The following is a 12635-nucleotide window of genomic DNA, read 5'->3' on the forward strand; positions in this document are numbered from 1 at the left end:
TTCCCAGTGGAGGCGCTCATATTTTTTCACTCATGAGGTTTGCTTTCACCACAAATGTTGTGATACTTGTTTATGTGGTAATCCCGGTTTAGATGGATTGTTTTGGGTTCATCTGACGACTACCAAAAATATGGGGTGTGGTAGCCTTGGCCAATGGAAGAAGTGGCCGTTGTGCAACTTGAATGACACATGGAAAATAAAACAAAAACTTTTGAAACATTTATCACAAGATAAATAAATCATTCAAGAGTTTCACAGGACAATATCTACTTTTGGCATGGACAAGTGTAATCATTTTGAGCCCTGAAATTGAATAAATTAAAGCGCATCAAACTTTATTCAGGCCAGTTAATGATTTATTACCAATCACTCGATTTCACATCTAGCAGTCAACAATGGTGATTGCTTTTTTGTATCAAAATTAAATTGTCTTACCACAAAAAAGAAGTCTGGTTGGAGAGACTCGATTTCACATCTAACAGTCAATAATGGTGATTACTTTTTTGTATCAAAATTAAATGTCTTACCACAAAAAAGAAGTCGGTTGGAGAGAATGTAAAACTTTGTCAAAACTCTCTATGAATCTTGAGTATATATTATCTGTTTATAAGTAGACCCAAAAAGAGATGGTCAGAAATAATAGAAAAAAATATAGTGACTTATGACCTCACTAATGGTATAACCTTTGGTATAAAAAAATAACAGAAAAAACTTTGTGTAGCCAACCCTACCTAGTTGGAAAAAAACTCATGATGATAACCTCCTCTAATCAAGCCCCAATAGACCTACAAAAGGGTATTTGAGAGGAAGTGCGTGGATAGAAAATTATTAGTTGGAAAACTGAATAAAAAACAAAATAAAATTAAAAAAAAGGTGAGGGTATCAAGAAAGTTAGTGGGTGGGAAAGAAGTGGTGGACCGAAAAATCAAGAGAAGCTTTAATGTTACCTTTTGAAAACAATAAACGTTTGTACATAGGGCGTTGGGGGTAGTATTGTTGAGCTCCATATTTATGACTCCATTCTTACCAAACGATAGAGGCTCAAATCTTCATTGATTTTTTACTGTTTGAGAATTGTTTGGGGACTTAACGGTAATATTATCGAGCTTTACGGTGAGATCTCTGATTCCATTCTCTCACCAAAGGGTAGAAGCTTACCACATTTTTTTTAAAAAAAACCTACAAAAAATAAAATAAAATTTGTACACTCGATGGTTGAAAATCTTTCCACTTTTCTTTTGTGAAAAAAGAAAAGAAAGTGAAAATTTGTACACTTTTGCCTCATTTCCCTGTGATGATCATCAACATTGGCCCGTGAAATCCTCCACCATGTCTACGCTAATCGCTCTATACCACCTCATCCTAACGAAAAGGGTCATTGCTATTATTACCTTGGTAATAATCATTTGTTTCTATGGGGATATTGTCGGTGGTGAACTTGACGAGATATTATCGTATGTCTTTTTAAGCAAGAATTTATTCGAAAGTGAAAGAGATTTGTATAAAAAAGGCCGTGGTCCGCTACACAGGGTCCCACGAGGGCTGAGCTAGAAAGGGTCTTAACCTTTAAATTTTTATAGATGGAGTGACATAAAGTGGTTGCTCTTAGGATTCGAACCTGCACTCTTGCGCTTGCTATTTGAGCTTTTTACTGTCACACCAAGTGACAACTCTTAAAATAGACTTCTATATATAATATATTATTTTTATGAAAAAATATACATACAAGATGGTCACAATTATTCTTAACCATTGGATGTGAAATTAGATGGTGGCATTTATTCTATTAACTAAACTTAAACTTCAAAAGAAATTTTCTTGAACTTTGTGATATATCACCCAAGCTATTAGATTTTACATCGCATGGTTATAAGTAATTGTGACCTCCTTGTACTAAAAGTAAATATCCCTATTTTTATTAATGAATAACTTTTTATTAATATAAAATGGTTTGATAGGGTTGCAGGCCTATCAAAATATGTTAATCCTCACCTCATAACTTATCGAAAATTGTAATTTAAGCATTAGAAAACCTTTACATCAATTATCTCGACTTGAATATTATGATTGTAGAAAAAATTAGGTTTTCAAGCTCTAAAAACAAAGTATATTGTATATCTAGGCTGTCCATTTTGCTTTAAAAATAAATATTCATAGATCCAGAAGATTTGTACTATTTTTTGAGTTTCAAATTTTATTGTTGGTGTTGGAAATTATTTTGGAACCATCATAAAGATTTCTGCCTCCAAAAGTACTTTCCGGACGATGATTTGAGGTGAGGCTTTATTTTGTTTTCATAAAGCCTAGGCCTTACAGAAACCTCATCCTTTATTACTATTAGTAGGAGGTTTTACGGGAGATTATCATCCTCTAAATTCATTTAATCATCAATATTATGATAAACAAAGATAAAATGCAATTTATTAGAGACAACTCTCACTACGAATATGTCAATGAAGACATGGTCTGAGATACCTATTATCCTTAATACACCTAAATACTAAGAATCTCATCAATATATTCTCATTTTTTGAAACAAGAACACATTATAAGAAATGGGAAATTGTGAAGTGAGAAACGAGTTAGATCGATTCTATTCCACATATATTAAGCCATAGATAAGGGTATGAACTTGTGACATTCAACTGGAGAGAGAGAGAGAGGGAGAAAGAGGTTAAGGTAAAGTGGGAGTTTAGGGAGACCTACCTTATATTCCAATGCGGTCTCTATCTCTTTTGATAAACTCTCACTTTATTTAATATCTTATGTTTCTCCAAATGTAGGAGCAAATGTTTTTGGATGTACTTACAAATATAGAATATTCTTTCTATTTTAATCATTAACTTTTAGACGAGCATTTCAGCCATTTATAGGGCAGCTCTGAACTCTTCAGGGCCATTTCTTTCTAGATAATAATATCACTTCTTGGTGGGAGATGGCAACTCCATTTCATTGGACAATTGGATAGGGGACCACTTAACCTACAATATCCTGAGTGTTTGGTCAAGCAATGGAACCAGGTTATGATTAAAGATGTGCAGGTGGGCAATGGAAGAAGTAGAGAGTGGCCTCTTCATTTGTGGCAAAGGAGGCTATGTGAGTTAGGACATTCATCACTTCGCGTACCTATGGAAGTTACATCGAATTTATAATTGCTACACCTTACTGACGCCATTAAAGGCCTTATTAGTGTTTTAATGAAACATTTGATAAATAGAACATGAATTTAGTGGGAGGATGGTCCCTTGTGGACCATACTAAAAAAATAACATTTGCTGATACTGAACTGTGCTTGAGAGTCTAGGCAAGTCGGTTGGGAAAAAACCTATGTTACATGGGCATAGAAAACTATCCGATAAAAGTTCTAATAGGTCATGCTTGATGAGGTCGGAGTATAACCGGATGAGTGAGCCGATGGACTGTATAACCCTTGTGTGCGATGGTGTCCTTCAGAGACGGGGGCCAAAGCGAATCACCTTTTAATGATAGCCGTTTCGGGAAAGCGAATCACCTTTAAAGGTGAAACTTATGCATGTGTGAGAAATGTTGATTTTTCAATGTTTTAAATATTTAAATTAATTTTAAAATATTTTATTAATATTTAAAATAGCATTGAGGGGCCTATTGTACACATGGGCCCACCATGGCCTAAATTGATAGGGCCAACAAAGCTACCTCGTAGGTGGCACGCCCTAATTTTAGGGCTTCCTATTCTCATGAGTGGCACACCCGAATTTTTCGTATTTTATAGAGTAATAATTTTAGGGGCTTCTTATTGTATAGAGTAATAACTTTGGCTTGGAGGACAAGCTATTGTGAGATTTGGATAAATGTTTTATCTTGAAGAAGATTTGAATGAATCTTTATAAACTTGATAGGCATATACATATTTTGGATAAAGCTCAATACTACGATTTTAATATTATCTTATTTAATTTCTATTGATGGGATAATGATCAAAAGAAAACGAGGGAACAATGATCTAACATATTCCATAGCATATTGATAGCTCATCTATAGAATGGTGGGATTAAATATCTTACCCCACAAGTCAACCATAATCAATAGTTCATATTCAATCCACAAGAAGATGCAAGCCATAGAAATCCTAAAAAGCCTTTATCCTTTTTTTTCACTATAAAAAGAGGACTTCTTGCCCATAATTCTCTACACAACAATATCTTTCTAATCTCTAAATATTTCTCTCTCTCTCTCTTTGATAGCAACTGGGGACATGCCCTAACCCTAGAAGTCTCTCTCTCTAGATCATACTAAGGGGCACGCCCCACCTAGATGGTGTGCTATCTCTCTCTCATATTGCTTTGATGAACCAAAGGGTTGGGCAGTAGCAAGTACATGCTATTTTGCTTAAACTAGGTATTGTGGATTTGTACCTAAGTTCAAATTTTGTGATCAAGAGGCGTTCTTAGTTCCATTAGAGGGTTTACCTTGAAACTTGCTCTCCCATTGAGATTGAAGGTTGTTCGTTGATCTTATGTCATCGGATGATGGTGACTCGGTGTGGGATGTAACAAACCCGGTTGAGGTAATCTCTGGCATTCGTTTTTTATTTATTATATTTTTCAATTATATTGTCCTTACATTCCCAAATATGAAAAGTAATGGTTATTTTATTTGTTTAAAGAAAATTAGTTTATTGGTTTTACTTTTATTTTTTCTTGAAGGAAGAATTATTGTAACAAGGCTGCTTGTAAGTAATATTTGTCGGAAAAAAATGGTGAAATATATATATATATATATATATATATATATATATATATATATATTCCCTCAGCAATATCACATTGGTATTCCTTTCAACTCCACCATCTGGGAACCTAATATGGCCCATTTATATGGGAACGTAACATCAGGTAATTCATGGTAACTTCTACCTATAGGTTGCCTAATGATAGCTTCGTATATCATGACTGTACTAGATCTGCCGATTGGATTACTGATTGGTGCTTTGGTTGGTTTTATCGAAAGCAAAAACAGAGTTTGGCTAAACTTGGTAAAAACCATTGCTTAACCTCGTATTGGCTTAGCTTTGATACGTTAGACTAGATAATGTTGCACCTTTTTTAATATGTTTTATATTTTTCAACTATTTTTCTTTTTTTAAATATTGTCGAAAAGTTCAACTAATGGTCAAACCTGTTTTGAATATACCAGACTTCTCTTCAATCGTTAGTCAATCTGATTCTGGTAACACTGTTTGCAGGCATCAATCATGCTGCATAGATATTGGCTTTTCCCTAATATGCACAAACCAAAAATTTACATGGCTAGCCATTCTGGATATACCCCTAACTTTGGACTATATCAGATAGAGAGACCTCAACTCCAAATGTGTGTCTATTGCGTAAGGGAGTAGAGTAATTACTTGGCCACTTTTCCTCCATTTATCTTACTATTAAGATGTAGTACTGGGTTTGAACTATGTTTGAGTATAGTGGGTGATTCCACCATGTATGGACTACTTGCTTGTTGAATGGTTACCCTCCATTTCCTAAATTTAGGTGCATAATATGGAGAATTATTATGGTGGCCACATTAATAATGGTGCATTTTCAACAGGTTCCTTGTACAAAGTGATTTACATGGATACATTTTTTCAGGGGCTTTTTGCACTCATGACTCTATGGTCCTTCAAGGTGCGGGTTAGAGTTAGAGCTTTCCTGTGATTACTGAGCCAAAATGGAATTCTCAGTTTTGATCAGCTTCGCAAAAGGGGAAAATTACAAATATTTGTCTACGCTGCAAAAATCAATGCCTAATCTTGTGGATATTTGTTTATCATTGCCATGGGGCTACACTTTTATGGGATTGAATTAGATGGCAAACCTAATGGAATTGGGTGATCCCTGAAGTGCTTCTTATAATTTTTTTTCACATGAATAATAATAGGTGATCCCTGAAGTGCTTCTTTTATAGCTTATTCATATGACTAATATTACAAAGGGAAACTTGAATTTTTGCCCTTGTAGAAGGCGCGCTTCGTCTCTCTCTATTTAGTGTATTACATCAATGAGCACATATACCATGCTCTCTTGGGAGCAGGATTTACTTCTACTCAGTACCTAATTAAGAGGATTCTTCCAATTTGAAATTTTGGGAACCACTTAAAGAATTAGTTGACGATTATTTTAAGACAAGAGAAAAAAAATGAAATTTGACATTTTCTAACACTTATATCTCTCCATCTGAAAATTGGATGGTCTCTATCCAATCTCGAGACATTATTTTTTTCAGCTGTATAGAGGATACAACTAGAAAGTTTTTTATTGAGGTTAATAGATGGGTTGAAGAGATTATATCTCCTAAATTTGAGGTCCTAAAATTAATTCTACATAAAAAATTTACCCCAGGGAGCAAATGGACATTTTACTCCCGCAGGAGTAGAATATCTTTTGGCTATATGAAATTCTTATCGGTTAAGAATGTTTCGGCTCCATCTCTTTCTTGGTTTGGAATATTCCGCTAATAGTCTTCCATTCACTTGTGTCGGTCGTTGTTTAGGTATACGATTGTCTCAAATCTGACAATAACTCTTATTAATCCCATTATTTTAGATCATTTATTTGAACAGAAAAGGATCATCTGGACCTCAAGATGTATAACTATAGTAGAAAAAAAGAATTTTAATTTTTAGAAATAGTACATCTTTGTAAATAATTATCTGAACAGTATATTTTGAAGATTTTTAAATGTTTTTAGATTTGTTCGATTTGCATTGTTTTTTAAATTGAAATTTCGTACGTAGGATAAAACATGAAATTTCAAGCATTGTAAGGTTTCTAACACTAAAACTACAGCTTCCAACAAAATTTAGAAGTGCACCTTAGTTTTATAGTATAAGGGCCGCACCTAATACAAACCTCCCCTTAATTAAATGCTACAAAATACCTCGCACTAGTCCATTCATAGTTGAAGATTATTGATTTTTCTCCTGTTTGGATCTCTGGATTTATCAATCTTAGGAAAAGTCAATCTTGGAATTGAGAGTTTTTGGAATTGAGATATTCTGAAAATGTCAATTCTCTATTTGGATTGCATCAAGTAGAAATCAAGAAAATGCAAATTCCATGTTTGGATTGTCTGCAATATATTTTTTTTGGAAATGCAAATTCTCTCTCTCTCTCTCTAAATTTTTTTATTTAGTTTCTCTCTCTAAAATTTTATTACACTCTCTTTCAAAAACTTAAAAATTTGAAATAGTTTATCTCTAAAAGTTTTGAGATCGTTTCTCTCTCTAAAATTTGATATAGTTTCTCTCTCTAAAATTTTGAGATGTTTTCTCTTTTTAAAACTTAAAATTTGAGATAGTTTCTCTTTATAAAAATTTTGAGATAATTTTTCTCTCTAAGCAATTTCAGATAGTATCTCTTGCAAAACAATTTCAGGTAGTTTCTCTATCTGATATCTCTCTAAAATTTTAAGATACTTTCTCTATCTAAAATTTAGAATTTGATATAGTTTCTATCTAAAAATTTTAAAATAGTTTCTCTCTCTAAAATTTTTTATGTACTTTCACTCTAATTTGATTTAGTTGCTCTCTCTAAAACTTGAAGATGCTTTCTCTCTATAACTTAAATTTTGAGATAGTTTCTCTCTTTAAAATTTTAATATACTTTTTCTCTCTAAAACTTAATATTTGAGATAGTTTTTCTATCTAAAATTTATCAAATAGTTTCACTCTCTAAAAATTTTAGGTACTTTTTCTCTAAAATTTGTTATAGTTTCTCTCTCTAAAGTTTTAAGATATTTTCTCTCTCTAAAACTTACAATTTGAGATAGTTTCTTTATCTTAAATCTTCAAGTAATTTCTCTCTCTAAAATTTTAATATACTTTCTCTCTCTAAAACTTAAAATTTGAGATAGTTTCTCTATCTAAACTTTTTTAAATAGTTTTTCTATCTAAGTATTTCAAGTACTTTCTCTATTTAAAATTTGATATAGTTTTTATTTCTAAAGTTTTAAGATATTTTTTCTCTTTAAAACCTAAATTTTGAGATAGTTTCTCTTTCTCAAATTTGATATAATTTCTAATCTCTAAAATTTTAATATGCTCTTTCTCTAAAGGAAAAAATTTATACAAGGATGCAACCTTATAATGTCGAACTATGGATACTCCTCAAAAATCCATCCGAAAAGGTAGTTTTAATGTCGAAAAACCCTTTGATTGATCTTCTCGACATCGAGATGTATGACCATGAAAAGTAAAAAGATTTTAAGTCTGAGAAATAGTGCATTTTAGAACATATTATCTACTTCGTCCATTTTCAATTCATATGTTTATATGTCTACTTGATTTTAACCATTTTTAAAATTTAAAATTTTATAATTAGATATAAAAATAGATTTTAAGATAATCCTAAGAACATTTTATATCAAACTTATATACCATGATATAGTTTGAAGATGCACCTTACCTCTATAACTACGGATGCATCTTTATGCCAATTGCACCATTCTCTAAAACTTAAAATTTGAGATAATTTCTCCGTCTAAATAGTTTGAGATATTTCTCTCTAAAAATTTTTAAGTAGTTCCTCTCTCTAAAATTTAATATAACTTCTCTTTTTAAAATTTTAAGATACTTTCTCTCTCTAAAATTTAAGATTTGAGATAGTTTCTCTCTCTAAAATTTTAATATGGTCTCCCTAAAACTATAAATTTGAGATAGTTTCTCTCACTAAAAAATTTGTATATTTTCTTTCTAAAAAGTTTCGTATATTTTCTCTCTCTAAAAATTGATATATTTTCCCTCTCTAAAATTTTATTATGTTCTCTTTAAAATTTGATAGAGTTTATCTCTAAAATTTTAATGTATTTTATGTTCTTCAGTAGCAAAATGGATTATTTCCACCAAATGCAAATTCCACATATTTTGATGGAATTGATATTTCCAAAATTTAGGCTTAAAATGAGCGTTCAAGAATCCCACGGAAATCTCAATTCTAAGCGAACCAAATACGATTGTTCTAGTGTTTTTCCAAATAAGATTATATATATATATATATATATATATATAGAGAGAGAGAGAGCGAGAGAGAGAGAGAGAGAGAGAGAGAGAGAGAGAGAGAGAGAGAGAGAGAGAGAGAGAGAGAGAGAGAGAGAAATGACCTTGTGAGACCCTCCTACACCTATGTGTGTAGGATCCCAATTGATCACCATTAAATTTGATACAGATATCTAGAAAAATCAAGTCCCTCACCCATGTGACAACTTTTTTAGAGATTTGTGTCAAATTTAATGGTGATCATTTGTGGTCCTACATACATGGGTGTGTGAGGGTCTCATATATATATATATATATATATATATATATATATATATATATATATATATATATATATATATATATATATATATATATATATATATATATATATATATATATATATATATATATATATATATATATATATAGTAATATGATATAAAAGCAATGATTTCATACAGCCGTTGTATAATAATATGATGCAACAAGCTTACAAAATCATCTTATGACCATTTGTTTTGATCTAAAATTTGAAAGATATACTCTTTTCATTCTAATGATCAATCACAAAAAAAGAAAAACAGAAAACACAACCTATAAAGTATTTTTTTAGCGTAATTAACAAAAACCGTTCAATTTGGTAAGATGCTTAAATCTAGACATTAGAAGGATTTTTTTTCACTTCCAATTTGTTTGGATGAATTTATTATCATTAGATGAACACTGTTAAAAAAGAAAAAAATTATTTTAAGTTTATAAAGGCTAAGATCTTGAAACTCACAAAGTGAATGGTCTAGATTTGTTTTTGGAGGGGACTCATTTTGACCATATCAAGTTCAAATTGAACTTTGTTTTTTGGGGGGTGTTGATTATTGAGATGAAGAGAGTGTGTGTGCAAAATTTGAAGTCATACAAATACCATAAACATGGTTTTCTAGAAGTATCGTTTTATTATACTATGATATAACCGTTGCATTGAATCATTACTATATATATATATATATATATATATATATATATATATATATATATATATATATATATATATATATATATATATATATATATATATATATATATATATATATATATATATAAGTAACGATCCTATAAGACCCTCCCCCACTCATGCGTGTAGGACTCTAAATGAATACCATTAAAGTTGACATGGATCTCTAGAATAGTTATCACATGGGTGCGAGATTTGACTTTTCTATAGATCCGTGTTAAATTTAATGATGATTTTTTGAGGTCCTATATACATGGGTGAGGGGAGGGTCCTATAGGATCATATATATATATACTGATATTAGCCCACTAGCTCATATGAACATATGAGTCCAATGGGTCAGATTAAATTTGGGTCGATCCAATTATTACAATTGTATTTCACATATGAATTTTAATTTTTATTTTTTCAAATCCAAATCACTTAAAATTTTGAGCGTCTATTATTAAAAAATAGTAGAATCTAATAAAAATATCAAAAAAATTAATTTGTATAAATAAATTAATCAAAATCCCCCTGAAAAATTTCAAGAGTATTTTGGTCAATTTATTTTATGTGAATTATTTTTTAATATTTTTATTAGGTGCACCTTGATGAGAAGAGATGATGCTCCAAATTTAATGTTATTTGGATTTATATAAAAAATATCAAACTTATATTACCGAAATATAGTCCTGACCGTCTGATCGGCCCTGTTTCAATCTTGATCGTTGGGCTTATGCTATTCCATCAGCTAGTGGGCTGACCCTAGCATCTTTCTAATATAATATGTATATGAACATATGAGCCCAATAGCCCTGATTGAATCTAAATCGATTTGATGGTCACGACATCACTTCGTTTTTTAATTTAATTGTTTTTTCTACAAATCCAAATAACATGCTATTGTAGATATTCATTCTTCTCATCAAGACGCATCTAATAAAAATATTTAAAAATTAATTCGTAAAAAATGAATTAACTAAAATACCCTCGAAACTTTTAAGGGGCATTTTGGTTAATTTATTTATGTCAAATTTTTTTTGGATATTTTTATTATATTTTCATATTTTTTAAAAATATATACATCATATAATGATATCGCGATCATCAGATCGACCCTTATTTAATCTAAACCATTAGACATATGATGTACTAAATTCCAAAATGAACAATAATTTTGACCCTTCTCTGATCCATCGCACAAGGCATGGAACATCAAACACCTGGTTTGTGGACGTTCTATTGTTAAATGAGATGACAGTATCGACCCTTTCCTTGAAACCTCGAAACACTCTCTAAATTTTATGTCGACAAAAATATACTGAATTCTTTAATATTATATTTCCCGCAACATGGAAAGTGTTTTTTTTTTTCCTTTGAAATAATTTTTGCAGACCTTTTTATAGAAGGGGAAAGTTTGTGTAGATGATAGAGTGATTGAGGCTTACTATGTTTTAAAAAGGGGTGCGGTTTGTAGAGAGCCTAGGCTCTAAACAATCAAATAGTATCAAGATATGTAGTTTTAATACCGGAAATCTTTGTGATAGCCTTAAAAATATATTTTCATCTTTATTTATAAAGTTTAAAGCGTCAAAAATAGTAAAGATCGGCAGATCTATAAAAACTTAAACATCTTGAAAATTGACAGTAAAAAAATGCGTTATAAAATATATTATTTCCAAATCTTGAAATCCATTTTTTTTTTCTGATGTCCAAGCATCTTGATGTTGAGATGATTAATTTGAAAATATTTGGACATCAAAACAACCTCTTCTAATAAATTTTTTGTGATAGGTTCCAATTTGATTGGTTAGAGCCTCAGCTCTATATAAACTTTTCTCTTTAAAAAGTGCACCAAGTACATACAAAATAAATATACATAATAACATAAATCTAGAACAATATTAGATAAATTATTTCTCTGGCTCCTTTTGTACTCCAAAAACATGTCACTTTATATGTATTTTCTATGTTAAAAAAAATCACAAATTTTTTATTCATCCAAAAGAAAGTAATTTCTTGGCAATTTACTTATACAACTTGTCAACTTGTCAGGTCCAAATAAATGCTAAAAAATATATTAAAAAATGTAAAAAAATATAAAAAATAATAAATAACCAAAATATCCAAGATCTCTTTGAATTGAAAATTGCACCCACTGTAAATTAATAACCAATACTAACTTTCTCACTTGTGTGAATTCTTCACTGGTCGAAAACCGACACTTTGAGACCAGTCAGTTTTTTGGGCCAAGTATGTCCTGTTGCCACGAACTTTTCATTCCGAACCAGAATTTGCTCCATTTCAAAAAGTAATGGGGAAAAACCAGACGGGAGAAAAGAGAAACCAATTATGTGACTTTTTTATCCATTTCCAGCAATTATGGCCAAAATTATGCAATTAACAACACATAATTAATTCAATTCATTTTCGACCGGTCTGACCATCCCAAAAACCAAATTGGACAATTTGCGGTTTTATATCCCATATTGTTCTGAGGACATTCATCTCGAGCACCCACCTAAACAAATAGAAAGAAAAGAAGAACCACAAAAATAAGAACCCTAGGAAAAAAAAAAAAATATTAATCATTCTCATCCTTGCTACAAAGATACAGACACTCATGAAGAGATGCTT

General features: G+C 30.9%; 1 long non-coding RNA gene across 1 annotated transcript; it reads left to right on the plus strand.

Annotated features, from left to right (window-relative positions):
- Positions 1-4175: 4175 nt before the first annotated feature.
- LOC148779724 (uncharacterized) lies at positions 4176-5934 on the plus strand. The gene is made up of 2 exons (XR_016043511.1): positions 4176-4546; positions 5225-5934. It is a non-coding gene; the product is annotated as an uncharacterized LOC148779724 (long non-coding RNA).
- The last annotated feature ends 6701 nt before the right edge of the window (positions 5935-12635 follow it).

The sequence above is a fragment of the Amborella trichopoda genome, chromosome 11 (genome assembly GCF_054954075.1).
Source record: "Amborella trichopoda isolate Santa Cruz 75 chromosome 11, AtrichopodaSantaCruz75HAP2 v2.0, whole genome shotgun sequence".
NCBI classification, from domain to species: Eukaryota; Viridiplantae; Streptophyta; class Magnoliopsida; order Amborellales; family Amborellaceae; genus Amborella; species Amborella trichopoda.